Genomic DNA, 16,994 nt, shown 5'->3' with positions numbered 1-16,994 from the left:
TCAGTCAGCCTTCCTGACCTTATGAGTTTGGATTTGGATTGATAACGGGACAGGAAGCAAATTGGAAGAAATGTGAGTTTTTATGTGATGGTGCATCAGTCTCCGAGTTACATTATTGACAATTAAAGGGCAAAGGCCATTGTGAGGTGATTTACTGGAGGTTATATGGAGATAATATTGGAAGGGATATCAGACTTGGAATTGTTTGGGATATGATTAGAAAATGGGGGGATTTGTGGGTATCATAATATTCCAGTGATGATTAATGAGGGCAGAATGATTGTTACTGAAACAGGGGAGGTTGTGTTACTGGCTGGGTCATTTGCTGAGATTCATAATCAGGATAATTTAAGTGAAGAATTTAAACAATGTAGGGATCTGTTTTTCAGTGCTGGAATGATGTGCTGGAAGTCAGCTGTAGCAATGATAGTATCACTGATGGAGAGATTTCTTTGTATGAATTTAAGAAGTCTATTAATAATGCAGGTCAGGTGTTCCCAGGAAAGAGTGATATTTGAAATTGTAATTGTTTCCAATTCGCTTTTGTAAAAATATTAAATGTTTGAATTGTGCATCTACTTTCCTCATGGAAAATGGAAATAGTAGTGCCAATTCTAAAACCTGGCAGATCCCCATCTGATCCTTCTAGTTAAGCGCCGATATCGTGAATGTCTCATTTATGTAAACTTATGGAATGTATGGTAATCAAGCGCTTGAGTTATATTTTGGAAAGAGTGGTGATAAAGTGTTTTATTAGAGTGGATTTTGGAAGGGTGAAATGACATTAGATTCAGTTTTAGACTTGGAAGATGATATTCGGAAAACACAATTAAATAAAGATGTTGTAATAGCAGTAATTCTTGATACTGAAAAGGGAAATGATATGGAAGAAAGGACTTTTGATTAAATTAGGAGTGAGGGGGACATTGTATAATTTTTTTGAGTTTTTTTTGGATGGACTGTCCAAGTACCGGTCGGCATGTTATGTTTGTGTTTCTATGAGATAGAGAATGGGATCCCACAGGGCAGTATTTGTAGCCCTTCATTATTTAATATTATGATTAATGATATTTTCTCTGAGATGAGAAAATGGGATACCCTGGGTAAATCACAATATACAGATGACGTAGCTTTATAGATTAGAGGTTTTAATTGCAATTTACAATTAATAGGTCAAACAGTGGGCAGATTGATGAGGATTTTAAGCTTTCAGTCGTTAAAACACATTACGTGGTTTACAAACAGCATTAATAGACTTGCAGTTGATTTTAAATTATATGATTAATGTCTTGAGGAAGTGGCAGTGGCAAGATTTCTCAGAATGTGGATGGATAATAAGCTGACATGGAAGCACCTATCAGTAAAATAATTGATAAATGTAAAGTAGCTTTAAATCTCCTCAGGCATCTATGTGGGTATACTTGGGTGCAACATGAAAATCTTTGTTGACCAATTATATTTGTTTAATTTGATCTGTTCTTGATTATGTCTGTGTGGCTAATGGATCAGCTTCATCTTCAAATTAAAAATGTTTGTATGTGATACAATTACAGACTTTAAGATTTGTTCTGGTGCAGTAATGTCGTCTCCTGTTTTGGCTTTACTGATTGCAATGGGACAGTTGCCCTCAAAGTAACAGAGGTTCAAGTTGATGTCAACATACTGGATTAATTTGCGGGGGCAAGGAAATGATCATCCTGTTAAAGGTGTGCTGGAGGACGGTTGGGGACATCACAAGAAGAGTGTTTTTTGTTTTGGGTGGCTGGGTTCTTACCACGCTGGGAATATGGGTGCATTTGATGATACAATATGCCCCACTGTAGCTTTCTCCGTAACCCCACCTTGTTTTTTCCAATGACTTCAGTTGATTTTAGGTTACACGATCGGTTTCGGTTCTGCCTGAGAGTCTGTTGGTTCATCAGTATATTATTGAAAGTTGTTATCATACAGTAACCATTTTTACAGATGAATCAAAAGATAAGTTTACTGGGGATGTTGGTGTGGCTGTTTTTGTGTGCCTGAATTGCAGGTAATGGTAAAGAAATGACTTATAGCCATTTATCAGCATAGGAAACAGAATTCTTTCCCAACAGATAGATAGATAGATAGATAGATACTTTATTCATCCCCATGGGGAAATTCAACTTTTTTCCAATGTCCCATACACTTGTAGCAAAACTAATTACATACAATACTTAACTCAGTAAAAAAAAAATGTGATATGCATCTAAATCACCATCTCAAAAAGCATTAATAATAGCTTTAAAAAGTTCTTAAGTCCTGGCGGTAGAATTGTAAAGCCTAATGGCATTGGGGAGTATTGACCTCTTCATCCTGTCTGAGGAGAATTGCATCGATAGTAACCTGTCGCTGAAACTGCTTCTCTGTCTCAGTTTAGGCTTACAGTGGGTGGAGGAAATTGGTCCTTATAATTTGCTCAGAATACATTTCGGTTTTGATGAGTCTTAAACAGGTCATTCTGACAGTAGGTCAGATTGACTGTTGGAAACTTGTCAAACGGTATTTCATATATAAAGTTTGATTTATATGTCTGCACATTATGAAATATAGGGTAGCAAAGGTGAGTGGGATGTTGGATTATTGGGATTCTGTTAAAATCCAACAAAAGGCAACGAAAAAAAACCATAAGAATGGTAAAGACGAAATATGAGGGCAAACTGGCCAATAATATAAATCAGGATACTAAACGTTTAGTTTTCAGTTACATGAAGAGTGAAAGGGAGATGAGAGTTGATACTGGACCACTGGAAAATGATGCTGGTGAAGTAGTAATGGGGGACAAAGAAATGGCAGATGAACTTAATGAACAATCTTCACTGTCTTTTCCGGTCAGCACCGCTCCCACTTTTCCCATTTAACCTGTCTCATTATGGGTGGACTGTAGGACCCGGGGGAGCTCAGGACCCGCCGCCCGCAGCTGCTGCTGAATCCCCGGTGTTTCTGTTCGGTTGACGGATGCGGTGAACGAGTTAAAATTAATCGATCGATAATTCTCATCTCGTGTTTATTTCACTCCATAGAACCATAGAACACTACAGCACAGAAAACAGGCCATTTGGCGCTTCTAGTCTGTGCGGAAACTTTATTCCGCTCGTCCCATTGACCTGCACCCAGTCCGTAACCCTCCAGACCTCTCCCATCCAGATATCTATCCAATTTATTCTTAAAACTTAAGAGTGAGCCTGCATTTACCACGTCAGATGGCAGCTCGTTCCACACTCCCACCACTCTGAGTGAAGAAGATCCTCCTCATGTTCCCCCTAAACCTTTCCGCTTTCACCCTAAAGCCATGTCCTCCCATTTTTATCTTTCCTAATCTAAGTGGAAAGAACCTACTCACATTTACTGTCTATACCCCTCATAATTTTGTAAACCTCTATCAAATCCCCCCTTAGTCTTCTATGCTCCAAGGAATAAATTCCTAACCTGTTCAATCTTTCCCTGAACACCTGGCAACATCCTAGTAAATCTTCTCTGCAGTCTTTCAATCTTACTGATATCCTTCCTATAGTTACGTGACCAGAACTGCAAATAATACTCCAAATTTGTCTTCACCAATGCCTGATACAACCTCAGCATAACATCCCAACTCCTGTACTCAGTATTTTGATTTATGAATGCCAGGATGCCAAAGGCCTTCTTTACAACCCTGTCTACCTGTGACTCCCAGATCCCTTTGTTTCTCCGCACTCCTCAGTGCCCTACCATTTACTGTGTATGTCCTACCTTGGTTTGTCCTTCCAAAATGCAACACCTCACACCTGTCTGCATTAAATTCCATCTGTCATTTTCTGGCCCATTTTTCCAGTTGGTCCAGATCCCTCGGCAAGCTTTGAAAGCCTTCCTCGCTGTCCACAACGCCTCCAATCTTGGTGTCATCAGCAAAATTGCTGATCCAATTGACGACTATATCATTGATATAGACAACAAACAACAATGGTCCCAGCACAGATTCCTGAGGCACACCACTAGTCACAGGCCTCCAGTCTGAGAAGCAATCATCCACTACCACTCTCTGTCTTCTCCCACACAGCCAATTCCGAATCCAGTTTCCAACCTCTCCATGTATACCTAGTGTCTGAACCTTCTGAACTAACCTCCCATGTGGGACCTTGTCAAAGGCCTTACTAAAGTTCATGCAGACAACATCCACAGCCTTTCCTTCATCTACTTTCTTGGTAACCTCTTCGAAAAATTCTACAAGATTTGTTAAACATGATCTACCACGCACAAAGCCATACTGACTATCAGCCCTTGGCTGTCCAAATACTTGTATATCCTATCTCTCAGAACACCTTCCAATAACTGACCTACTACTGATGTCAGGATCACCGGCCGGTAGTTACCTGGTTTACCATTGGAGCCTTTTTTAAACAACGGAACTACAAGAGCTACCCTCCAATCCTCCGGCACTGCACCCGTGGCTGAAGACATTTTAAATATTTCTGTCAGGGCCCCTGCAATTTCTACTCTAGTCTCTCTCATGGTCCGAGGAAATATCAAGTCAGGCCCGGGGGATTTATCTACCTTTATGCGCTGTAAGGCAGCAAGCACCTCCTCCTCTTTAATCTACAAATGGTCCATGACACTACTGCTTGTTTCCCTTCCTTCCATATACACTATGCCAGTTTCCTGAGTAAATACTGATGCAAAAAATCTGTTTAAGATCTCCACCATCTCGTGAGGCTCCACACATAGACGACCACTGTGATCTTCTAGGGGACCAATTTTGTCCCTTACTATCCTTTTACGCTTAATATACTTGTAGAAACCCTTCGGGTTTACCTTCACATTATCTGCCAAAGCCACCTCATGTCTTTTTTCCTTCCTGATTTCCTTCTTTAGTATTTTCTTACATTTTCTATACTCTTCAAGTAACTCATTTGCTCTTTGTTGCCTCTACCTGCTATACACCTCTCTCTTTTTCTTAACCAGATCACCAATATCCCTTGAAAACCAAGGTTCCCTATGCCTGTTAACTTTGCCTTTAATCCTGACAGGAACATGCAAACGCTGCACTCTCAAAATTTCGCCTTTGAAGGCCTTCCACTTACTGAACACATCCTCGCCAGAAAAAAAAATATCCCAATCCACTCTTCCTAGATCCTTTTTCATTTCCACAAAATTAGCCCTTCTCCAATTTAGAACCTCAACTTGAGGACCAGACCCATCCTTATACATAATTAACTTGAAACTAATGACATTATGGTCACTGGACCCAAAATGTTCGCCTACACATACTTCTGTCACCTGACTGTCTGGTTTCCTAATAGGAGATCAAGTATTGCATCCTCTCTCGTAGGTACCTCTATATATTGATTTTAGAAAACTTTCCTGAAAACATTTCACAAACTCCAAGCCATCTAGTCTTTTTACAGTTTGGGAGTCCCAGTCAATATGTGGAAAGTTAAAATTCCCTACTAGTACAACTTCCTGTTTCTTACATCGGTCTACTATCTTCATACAGATTTGCTCCTCCAATTCTCTCTGACTATTGGGCGATCTATAATACACCCCTATTAGTGTGGTCACACCTTTCCCGTTCCTCAGCTCCACCCATATGACCTCTGTAGACAAGCCCTCCGGTCTGTCCTGTCTACGCACAGCTGTGATATTTTCCCTGAATAGTAATGCCACTCCTCCCCCTTTCATCCCTCCCCCTCTATCACGTCTGAAACAACAAATAATTCTATCACGTATAAACCTTAGGTCAGAGGTTATCTTTTTGTATTAATGTATTAAAAATAAATTATAAATTCTACCAATGGAACCTCTTACTAAAGGATTCTTATTCAAAACAGTATCCAACAAATCAGATTCTTGCATATATGGGAACTTAGATAATTATTTTTGTAGAAAATGTCTAACCTGAAAATATCGCAGAAAGTGTGTATGAGAGACAGAATATTTGCTAATTAACTCTTCAAAAGTCATCAATCGACCATCACAAAATAAAGGAAAATAAAAATAAATAAATGCAAAAACACAGATCCCCTTAATCACTAAAAATTAAACATCGTTGGGAGAGAACTTAATATGACCTTTGTTAATGAAGATGGTCAATTCTTCTTTAATATGTGCCAACCAGTGTTTAATTCAATTTAAAATTGTTCACTGTTACTGTGCTGCCTTTATGGCAGTTATTTAGTTTATAATATTTTCTGCCAATGAGAATTACAAATTCTCTTACTAAATGATTCATATTCAAAATGGTATCCAACAAATCAGATTCTTGCATATATGGAAACTCAGATAATTATGTTTCTAAAAAATGTCAAACCTGAAGATATTGCAGTAAGTGTGTATGAGAGAGAGAATATTTGCTAATTAACTCTTCAAAAGTCATCAATCGACCATCACAAAATAAATGATAATGAAAATAAATAAATCTGCAAAAAAAAACAGATCCCCTTAATCACTAAAGATTAAACAAGTTTGGGAGAGAGAACTTAATATGACCTTTGTTAATGAAGATGGTGAACTCTGCTTTAATATGTGCCAACCAGTGTTTAATTCAATTTAAAATTGTTCACTGTTACTATTTAACAAAGGAGAGACTATCCAAAATATTTCCTAACAGACAATTATTACGATAGGTGTAAAGCTGAAGAAGCCACTTCATTAAAATCTTTTTGGAAATCTTTATTTTCTACAATTTCTAAAGCTCTGAAAATTAATTTACAACCTAATGTACAAACCTTTGATTTCTGTCTATACATGCAGTCCTCGCATGACCTTTATCCTCCTCCACCTCACTATCTGCTCTAACACTCTGGTTCCCCTCCCTCTGCAAATCTAGTTTAACACCCCCCCACCCCCGGAGCAGCACTAGCAAATCTACCCGCAAGGATGTTAGTCCCCCTCCAGTTCAGGGGCAAACCGTCCCGTCGGAACAGGTCCCACCTTCCCGGGTAAAAAGCCCAATTGTCCAGAAACATGAAGCCCTCCCTCCTGCACCATCTCCTTAGCCACGTATTTAGCTGCACTCTCCGCACATTTATATTTACAGGGACTTTACTCCGGACGCCGGTCCCGGGACCCGACCCGTTTACAGACCCGGAGCGGAACCGGAGCAGATTCTCAGCCATTGGATTCCATCCCAGGTCGCGAAGAAAGGATGAAGTTTCCCCATGAATTTATTCCCAGTGAAGGAGTGGAGATGGGACTTGGTCTCCGCGTTGTAAAATGAAACTGTCCCGGATTCGTAAATGAGATAAACTCCCACCCTCCCGGGGATGGGACCGGCAGAGAGAAGGGACTCGGGGGAGGGGAGGGTCTTCCCAATCCCGTCACAATCCCGATGTAACACGTCATCAACCCGCCCGATGACCCAGAATCCGGTCTCCGGTCTCAGACTGAACCGTTTCTTCCTCTCCACAGACTCTGCGGCGACTCCCAGATACCAGACCCGATTTCCTGTTACCTCCACCTCCCAGTAATGTCTCCCCGATGTGAATCCCTCCGATCCCAGCACACAAGCCCAGTTTGTGAATCTCTTCCCGGTGTTAGGGAGATTCCTCCGGATCCCGGTACATCTCACACTCTTCCGATCCTCAGACACCTCGAGATACGGATTCGCCGTTTCCACATTCAGGGTGACAGAGACTGGGGGGAGAAGCAGAGAATCAGAGAGTCCCCGGGGATCGGGAGGAGACTCGGGCGGCGGGGCTCCGGGGATCGGGGAGAGAATCGGACAGCGCGGCCCCGGGGATCGGGGGGGGGGGGTACTCGGGCAGCGCGGCCCCGGGGATCGGGGGGAGAATCGGACAGCGCGGCCCCGGGGATCGGTGGGAGACGCGGTCGGGTGGCCGACATGAACCTTCACCGTAGTTTAACCCGACGAAAGCAGATGGACAACTAATGTCTCCCCGTGGGTTTTCCGCTGGACGGAGAGCAAAGATTTCCCGGTCAAACAGACACAAAATGCTGGAGGAACCGAGCGGGTCAGGCAGCAAGTGTGGAGAGAGATGGACAGTCTACGTTTCAGCTCGACATCTTCCCTCAAGAACAGAAATAAATAGGGGAGAGAAGCAGCAGAAACGAGTGCGAGAAAGGGGTGGATTAAGATGGGAAGGAGGTGAGTGAATGGATTTTAACAGGAGGTCACAGAGGCCCATCGACCCAACGGGTTGAGGGGGGTAATAAATCAGCCATTCTTCTAAACTCCAGTGAGTACAGGCCCAGAACCATCAGACAGTCCTCACATGTTAACTCTTTCATTCCCAGAATCATTCTTGGGAACCGCCTGGAGCCTCTCCAATGCCAGCACATTTTTCTGATATAAAGGACCCAAAACTGCTCACAATACTCCAAGTGTGGTCTGACCAATGCCTTATAAAACATCAGCATTACATCCTTGCTTTTGTATTCTAATCCTCCCGAAATGAATGCTCACATTGAGTTTGCCGATCTTACCACTGACACAAATTGCAAGTTAACCTTGAGGGAATCCTGCACAACGACACCCAAGTCCCTTTGCTCTTCTGATTTTTGAATTCTCTCTGTTTTCAAAAATATCTATGTCTTTATTCCTTCTACCAAAGTGCATGCACGATTTCCCTACTCAATAATCCATCTATCACTTATTTGCCCATTTCCTGATCTGTCTCTGTCCTTCCCCAGATTCCGAGCTTCTGCAGCACTACTTGCCCCTTCACCTATCTTCATATCATCTGCAAGCTTGGCCACAAAGGCAACAATTCTGTCATCCAAATCATTCTTTGTCTATCTTGGCTTTGTGTTCCTCAAAGAATTCCAACAGATTTGTCAGGTAAGATTTCCCCTTAAGGGAAGGCATACTGTCTTTGCTCTATTTTATCATGTGCATGTACCCACAAGCTCAGCCTTAATGCTAGAATCCAACATCTTCCCAACCACACCACATCCGGACTAACTCACCTATAATTTTCTTTCCCCAGCTGCTCTGCCTTCTAAAAGAGTTAAGTGACTTTTGCAACTTCCAGTCGTCTGGAATGACCAAGTATCTAGTGATTCTTGAAAGATCATTACTAATGCCCCCATATTCTCTTCAGTTAACTCCATCCAAAGACTGGGGTGCAGTCCATCTGGTCCAGGCAGCTTCAGATTTTCAATCGTCCCACACACTTTCTCCTCAGTAACAGCAACAACACTCATTTCTGTACCCCGACACTTTCACATTTCTGACATACAGTGAGTATCATTCACCATGAGGATTGACACAGAATAGATAGATAGATAGATACTTTATTCATCCCCATGGGGAAATTCAACTTTTTTTTTCCAATGTCCCATACTAATTAAGTACCTCTGCCATGGCTTTTGTCACATTTCTCCTCTCCGGTGTCATTTTCTAGGGGTCCAATATCCACTCTCGCCTCTCTTTTACTCTTTACATTTTTGTGTCCTCTTGAGTATTGTAGGCAAGCTTTCCCTCATATCTCATTTTCTCTCCTTATGGCTTTGTAATTCCTTTCCGTTAACTGTCAAAATCTTCTCGATACTCCGACATCCTGCTGATTTCTGCTCCATTGTAAGCCCTCTCTTTCACTTCTATGCTGTCTCGGATTTCCCTGTCAAACACGGTTACCTCATCCTCCCTGTATAACCATACTTCATCTTTCCGAATTGCCCCTGGAGCTCCAGTCTTTGTTGTTCTGCAATCATCCCTGCTCGTGTCCCCTTCCAATCTACTTTGGTCAGCTCCTCCCTCATGACCCATCAGGGTCTTTTTACCCTTGCACTTTCGTAACTCTACCCGCAATGATTCTCCATCTTCCAATCCTATGTCACCCCTCTCGAAGGATTTCATTTCATTTCTTACCAACAGACCCTCCCCAGCCTCTCCGCCTACCTACCTGCCTGTCCTTTGAATACAAGGTGTATCCTTTAAAGTTCAGCTTCAAGCCAGGATCTCCTTTCCACCAAAACTCAGTGATGCCAACAACGTTGTACCTGCCAATCTCTACCTGTGCTACAACATCATCGACCTTATTCCGTATACTGGTGCATTCAAATACAACACCTTCAGTCCTATATTCATCAGCCTATTCCACACTGTCCACATGAACTTAAACAAGGCCTTTGATGTCGATGATAGACCACACTTGAAGCATTGTCTGCATTTCCGGTTCCCGAATATGGGGAGGATGTCATTACACTGGACAGGAGGCTTCAGGAGGATGTTAGCAGGACTGGGGGCTTGGGTTAAAAGCAGAAAGTAGAGAAGCTTGAGCTATTTAGCTGTAGTGTAGGATGTTGAGGGGTGACCCCTTATCGAGGTAAATACATTCATAAGGGGCTCAGATAAAGTGAGTCATTTTCTGAGAAATGGGAGTACAGAACCAGAAAGCTCAGATTGAATGTGAAAGGGGAAATTTTATGAGGGATCTAAAGGGTAAGATTCCCACAGAGAGCAAGGTGGGTAAATGGAATTTGCCATCAGGCGCTGTAGAAACAGGTATAAATAAAATATTTTAAAACAAATTTGTACAGGTACATAGATAGGAAATGGTTAGGGGAATATGGGGCAAACACATACAAATGGACATGCTCAAGAAGACATCTTAGTCTTGCAGATTGATGAAGTGGGCCGTGGGTTCGACATTCATCAAACCCTCCCAAATCATCCTCCTGAGGAATCTCATCCCGGAGTCTGTCTCTGAACTGTTGAAGTGACATCATGTCAGAGGCAGCTCAATACCTCAGAACAGACAGACTGGGTAAAGACTGCAGATTTTATTCATAAATGGGAATTTGTGTCTGGTAATGTGATCACATGTCTGGTGTGTGCTGACAATGTATGACATGTGTGTGAGCTGTTTAAATAAATAAATGACGGTGTCTGAGGAGATTGGTTTCCAGGTTACTGAGGGAAATAACAACGTAGATTGCTGAGGCTCTGACTACAATCTACCAATCCTTCCTGTGTATGTGTGTGAGGGAGCTTTGCCAGGCCGGTTATGCTGTGTGTGCTTCTCCTGTGATGAAATCTTGACCCATGTCAATGCTTGTTGGTGTGTCCGAGCTCATTCTCACAATGCTTCAGTGTAGTGGTCTGATAACCATAAAACATAGGAACAGAATTAGGCCATTTGCCTATCGAGTCTGCTCCGCCATTCAATCATGGCTGATCCTTTTTTTCCCTCCTCAGCCCCACTACCTGGTCTTCTCCCCGTAACCTTTGATGCTGTGTCCAATCTAGAACCTTCCAAGCTCTGCCTTAAGTACACACAACAAGTTCCACAAATTCACCAGCCGCTGGCTCGAATTTCTCCGCATCTGTTTTAAATAGATGCCTCTCTATCTTGAGGTTGTGCCCTCTTGTCAAAGACTCCTAACCATGGGAAACATCCTTTCCATATCAACTCTTTATAGGCCTTTCAACATTCCAGGTTTCTTTGAGTTCCGCCCTCATCTTCCGAAATTTCAGTAAGAACAGACCCAGAGCTATCAAATGTTCCTCATATGATAACCCTTTCATTCCTGGAATCATCATTATGAAATGAACACTCTGCAATGCCAGCACATCTTTTCTTACATGAGGAGCCCAAAATTTTTCACAATACTCAAGGTGAGGCTTCACCAGTGCCTTATAAAGCCTCCGCATCACATCCTTACTTTCAATTTAAAAAAAATTCTCCCCATTTAAAAAATAATCTGTACATTATTTCTACGACCGAAGTGCATGACCATGCATTTTCCCAACTTTGTATATCATTTGCCACTTTCTTTCCCATTATCCTCATTCAAGTCCTTGTCCAGCCTAACTGTTTCCTCAACGCTACCAGCCCCTCCACCAATCTTCGTATCATCTGCAAACTTGGAAACAAAGCCATCTACTCTAGGACAAGAGGGTACGAATTCAGGATTGAAGGACGTCCTTTCAGAACTGAGATGTGGAGAAATTACTTTAGTCAGTGTGCGGAAAATCTGTGGAATTTGTTGCCACAAGTGGCTGTTAAGGCCAAGTTATATTTAAGGCAGAGATAGATAGGTTCTTGATTAGCCAGGGCATCAAAGGGAATGGGGTGAAAGCAGGGGAGTGGAGATGACCGGAAGAATTGGATTTGCCCATGATTGAATGGTGGAGCAGACTGGATGGGCCGAATGGCCTATTTCTGCTCATAAATCTTATGGTCTATTCCATCAGCTAAATGTTGATATACAGCATAAAATGAAGGTGTCCTGACACTGACCCCTGTGAAATACTAGTATCTGGAAGCCAACCAGAAAAGGATCCCTTTTCTCTCGTTCACTGTTTCCTACCAATCCCCCAATATTCTAACCATGCCTGTAACTTTTCTGTAATACCATGAGCTCTTGACTTGCTGCATGTATGGCACCTTGTCAAAGGCCTTCTGAGATTCCAAATATACAACATCCACTGCATCCCCTTTATCTATCCTACTTGTAATCTCCTCAAAGAATCCCAACAGGTTTGTCAGGCACAATATTCCCTTAACGAAGCCATGCTGACGTTTCCTAACTTGTCCAGGGTCACCAGGTAGCGCATTACCTCAACTTAACATTTGACACTAGCTTCTTCACAACCATACGGGTGATGTGAACTGGTCTATAATTTTCTTTCTGGTGCCTTCCTCCTTACTAAAAGAGTTGAGTGAAATTTGCAATTTTCCAGTCCTCTGGCACCATGCTAGGGTCCAATGATTTTTGAAAGATCATTTGAAATGTCTCCACAATGTCTACTGCAACCTCTTTCAGAACACTAGGGTGCAGTTCATCTGGTCCGGGTGACTTATGTACCTTTAGTTCTTTCAGCTTTTTGAGCACCTTCTCCCTTGTAACAGTAACTGCACCCACTTCTCTTCCCTCGCACTCTTCAACACCGGGCACAGTGCGAGTGTCTTCCACCTTCTCCTTTGTAACAGTAACTGCACTCACTTCTCTTCCCTCGCACTCTTCAACACCGGACACAGTGCGAGTGTCCTCCACCTTCTCCTTTGTAACAGTAACTGCACTCACTTCTCTTCCCTCGCACCATTCAACACCGGGCACAGTGTTAGTGTCAAGACTGATGCAATATGCTCATTTAGTTCATCTGCCATCTCTTTATCCCCCGTTATTATATATTCGACTGCATTTTCTAGCGGGCCTATTTCCACTCTCATCTCTATTTCATTTTTTACAATACTTGAAAAACAATTTGATATTGTTTGCTAGCTTGTTTTACAAAGACTTAATTGTAAAAAGGGCACGAAGGATCATTGGAGACCAGGGTCACCCCAACCACAAACTGTACCAGTTACTGCCATCCGGGATACGGTACCGCAGCATAAAAGCCAGGAGCAACAGGCTCCAGGGACAGCTTCTTCAACCAGGCCATCAGACTGATTAACTCGTGCTGAGACAACTGTATTTCTAAGTTATATTCACCAGCATGCATATTGTTTGTCACAAATCAGTATAAATTGCACATTGCACATTTAGACGGAGATATAACATAAAGATATTTACTCCTCATGTATATGAAGGATGTAAGTAATACAGTCAATTCAATTCAAATCAATGCACATTTAATTTTCCCCTCCCAATCATTCTTTTAGTTCATCTCTGTAGATATTTAAAAGCTTCCCAATCCTCTGTCTTCCTACTAATTTTTGTTTAGTTGTATTCCCTCTCTTTTGCCTTCACATTAACTTGTCTTCCCTTCTCAGCCAAGGTTGTACTATTTTGCCATTTGGGTATTTATATATTTTTGGAATACATCTATCCTTCACCTTCCTCATTTTCCCAGAACTGACACCATTTCTGCTCCGCTCTCATCCCTGCCAGCATCTCCTTCCAATTTGCTTTGGCCAAATCCTCTCTCAGACCACTGTAATTTCTTTCACTCCTCTGAAATACTACAATGTCAGACTTTACTGTCTACTTATCAAATTTCAAGCTGAACTCAGTCATGTTGTGAGCACTGCCTCCTAAGGTTTCTTTTAACTACTCACCTCTTGTTCAATACATAACACCCAATCCAGTAGAGCTGTTCCCCGAGTAGGCTCAACGACAAACTGCTCTAGAAAGCCATCACATTGCATTCAACAAACTCACTCTCTTGAGATCCTTTACCAACCTGATTTTCCCAATTGCCCTGCATGTTGAAATCTCCCATGATTGTCATAACATTGTCCTTTTCATCAGCCTTTTCTATTTCCAGTTGTAATCTGTGGGACTCAACCCACTGACTGTTGGGAGGCCTGTATATGACTGGTGTCAGTGTCATTTTTTACTTTTGCAGTTCCTTACCTCAACCCACAAGGATTCAACATCTTCCAATCCTATGTCACATCTAGCTGCTGATTTACCAGCAGAGCCACACCACCCCATCAGCCTTCCTTCCTTCCTCCGATACATTGTGTAATCTTGAACATTCAGCTCCCAACTACAACCATCCTTCAGTCACGACTCCGTGATGGCCACAACATCATACCTGACAATCTGTAATAGTGTAACAAGATCATCCACCTTATTTCTCATACTCCATGCATTGATATATAACACTTTGTGTACTGTATCTGCTACCCTTTTAAATTCTGCATCCCTAATGCACTGATACTCACCCTGCTGTCTGCAATTTTCTCCTCACATCTGTCAGCCCTATCTGACAGTCTGACTGCACGCAATCTTTTCATGCTTACCATCAGTCTTACCCCTTCACTCCAGTTTCAACCCTCTCCAAATTAGTTCAGACCCTCCCCAATAGCTCTATCAAACCTCGCTGCGAGAATATTGTTCTCCCTCGGGTCCAGGTGCGACCCATCCCTTTTGAGCAGGTCATTCCTCCACCAGAAGAGATCCCACTGATCCAAGAACCTGAAATCCTGTCCCCAGCACCGTCTTCTCAGCCATGTTTATCTGTCAAATTATCCTGTTTCTACCCTCACCAGCACGTGGCACAGGCAGCAATCCAGAAATTACAACCCTGGGGGTACTGCTTCTGAACTTTCTACCAAGCTCTCCAAATTCTATTTTCAGGACCTCTTTGCTTTTACTTCCAATGTCATTGTCCCAAAATGCACCAGGATATCTGGCTGTTTTCCCTCCCTCTCCAAAATGGTGCGGACATTATCCGAGACGTCTCGGACCCTGGCACCTGGGAGGCAACATAACATTCAGGTGTCCCATTCACATCCATAGATTCTCCTGTCTGTTCCCCTGACGATTGAGTCCCCTATCACTACCACTCCCCTCTTCCGCCTCGAACAACAGTCAGACACTGGACTCACTGCACACGAAGGACTTGTGCATTTTCCTGACAATCCCTGTACCACACTCGCTTTTACTCGCTTTTATTCCCTACAATATCATCAAGTCAGAATTAAATTCTCAGCTCTGTGGTAGGATTCAAATTCATGTCTTGGCGTGTTGGTGCAGTGTGCCTGGTATCAGGACACAGTGGTTCATCTACCAGCCCCGTGTATTAGTTGTATTGTGACCCTGTGCTGGTGTGTTCAGGGGTCAGACATCTCCAGCTGACCATGTGACAGTGATCCCTCCTAGTCGGTGGGGTTGATGTGGAATAAACTTCAGTTCCCCTTCAGACCATTATCGCAGCCAATCCTTGCTTCAACTTACAACTTAACAGTGTTTCATGAACAAGGAAAACATAATCTTTGTAAGTTTTACCTCGCTTAATAGCATCAAATGTTTCTCTCAGCACTGTGTTCAACAAATAGGGGTGAACGAATTTTCCAACCGGCAGCGCCTCATCTGTCACTGACAATTCCAGGACATCATCACTGATTCTGTAAATATTAAACTGCGGGTGATAAACTGGAATTTTGAAGTATTTTATAAATCCATACAGGGTTTCAGTAAAGAGCATGTCCTACCTCCTATTCTGACGAGATTCCTCCTGAAATAAATAAAAACACAAATCTGATTAGAATTGGACTTACTGTTCACATCATTGACCGATTCATTTCAGCTTAATTTATGATTAATTATGCTGAAATTTCATCTCTTAAATGTTGCTGATGAAGGATCGAATATCTATCTCTGATATTTAGAATGTCATTAGCTGAATGATTGGAGGTTCGTCATGCAAGGAGAACACTCTGTGTGAGGTCACCAGCAGCGGCAATTGATTTGGTAGAATTGGCCACTGTGCTGTGTTTATTTCAAATGTACCACTGTTTATTTAGTTCAATTTGACAGAAACAAATTGAAATGTAATCGTTCACCTTGAGAAATATCACACTGTCTTTTTGATCCATCTGTTCCTTTAACTTCGAGATTTCTTCCTGAATAAACCTTATATTCTCTTGAATCTGCAGAAGATTTATCTCCATTGGATTTAGAATCCTCTTCTCTTCTTCCCTGAGATCCCTGAGTAAGCTTTGCTCTTTCTCAGTGATAATCTGGCGCAGTTCAGCAAACTGGGATGTGATGTGGGTCTGAACGCTTTGTGACTGTTCCTGTCGAATGAAAGGTGAAGATTAGTTTACTGCATTGCTGTGTTGTATTCCCTGATGACATTAAGGTGACCATTCGGTCCATTGGGGTCCATACTACTTCTGAGACATTCCCGTCAACCACATTCCCTCACGTTTTCCTGAAACCTATTCTCCCTCACTGACCCATTAACGGCCAACTGATTCACATACACCCTCCTCGACCTTCTCAGTGTTAATTGTAATTAACCATTCATCCAGCATGTCCTTGAAATGTGTCTGAAACTATCATGGTCACAAGGAGAACATGCAAACTCCACACAGACAACAGCAGAGGTCAGGATCGAACCCAGGTCACTGGAGCTGCGATACTCGGCTATTCTGCACTAAATGGAGCAAAACTCGACAGTAATATCAGAAATTCCGCTCAGGAAGCCTCACCCGAACTCCGGAAATCTTCTCTTTCTGTTGCTGCTCCTTTTCCTGGAAGTCTGATTTCTTTTTTGTGAGAGAGTCTAAGGAAGATTTTTGCTGATCCTGGAAGTCAGAGAGTGAAGGAAATAGAAACAAAGATGCATCAAAAGAAAC

General features: G+C 42.4%; 1 long non-coding RNA gene across 1 annotated transcript; it reads right to left on the bottom strand.

Annotated features, from left to right (window-relative positions):
* Positions 1-15,624: 15,624 nt before the first annotated feature.
* Positions 15,625-16,323, bottom strand: LOC140722598 (uncharacterized). The gene is made up of 3 exons (XR_012097681.1): positions 16,197-16,323; positions 15,846-15,868; positions 15,625-15,758 (listed from the first exon to the last, which is right to left on the bottom strand). It is a non-coding gene; the product is annotated as an uncharacterized lncRNA (long non-coding RNA).
* Between the last annotated feature and the right edge of the window lie 671 nt (positions 16,324-16,994).

This window comes from Hemitrygon akajei, unplaced genomic scaffold (genome assembly GCF_048418815.1).
Source record: "Hemitrygon akajei unplaced genomic scaffold, sHemAka1.3 Scf000081, whole genome shotgun sequence".
Taxonomy (NCBI): domain Eukaryota; kingdom Metazoa; phylum Chordata; class Chondrichthyes; order Myliobatiformes; family Dasyatidae; genus Hemitrygon; species Hemitrygon akajei.
Note: the sequence above shows the minus strand (reverse complement) of the source record. Positions and strands in the feature narration are given on the sequence as shown.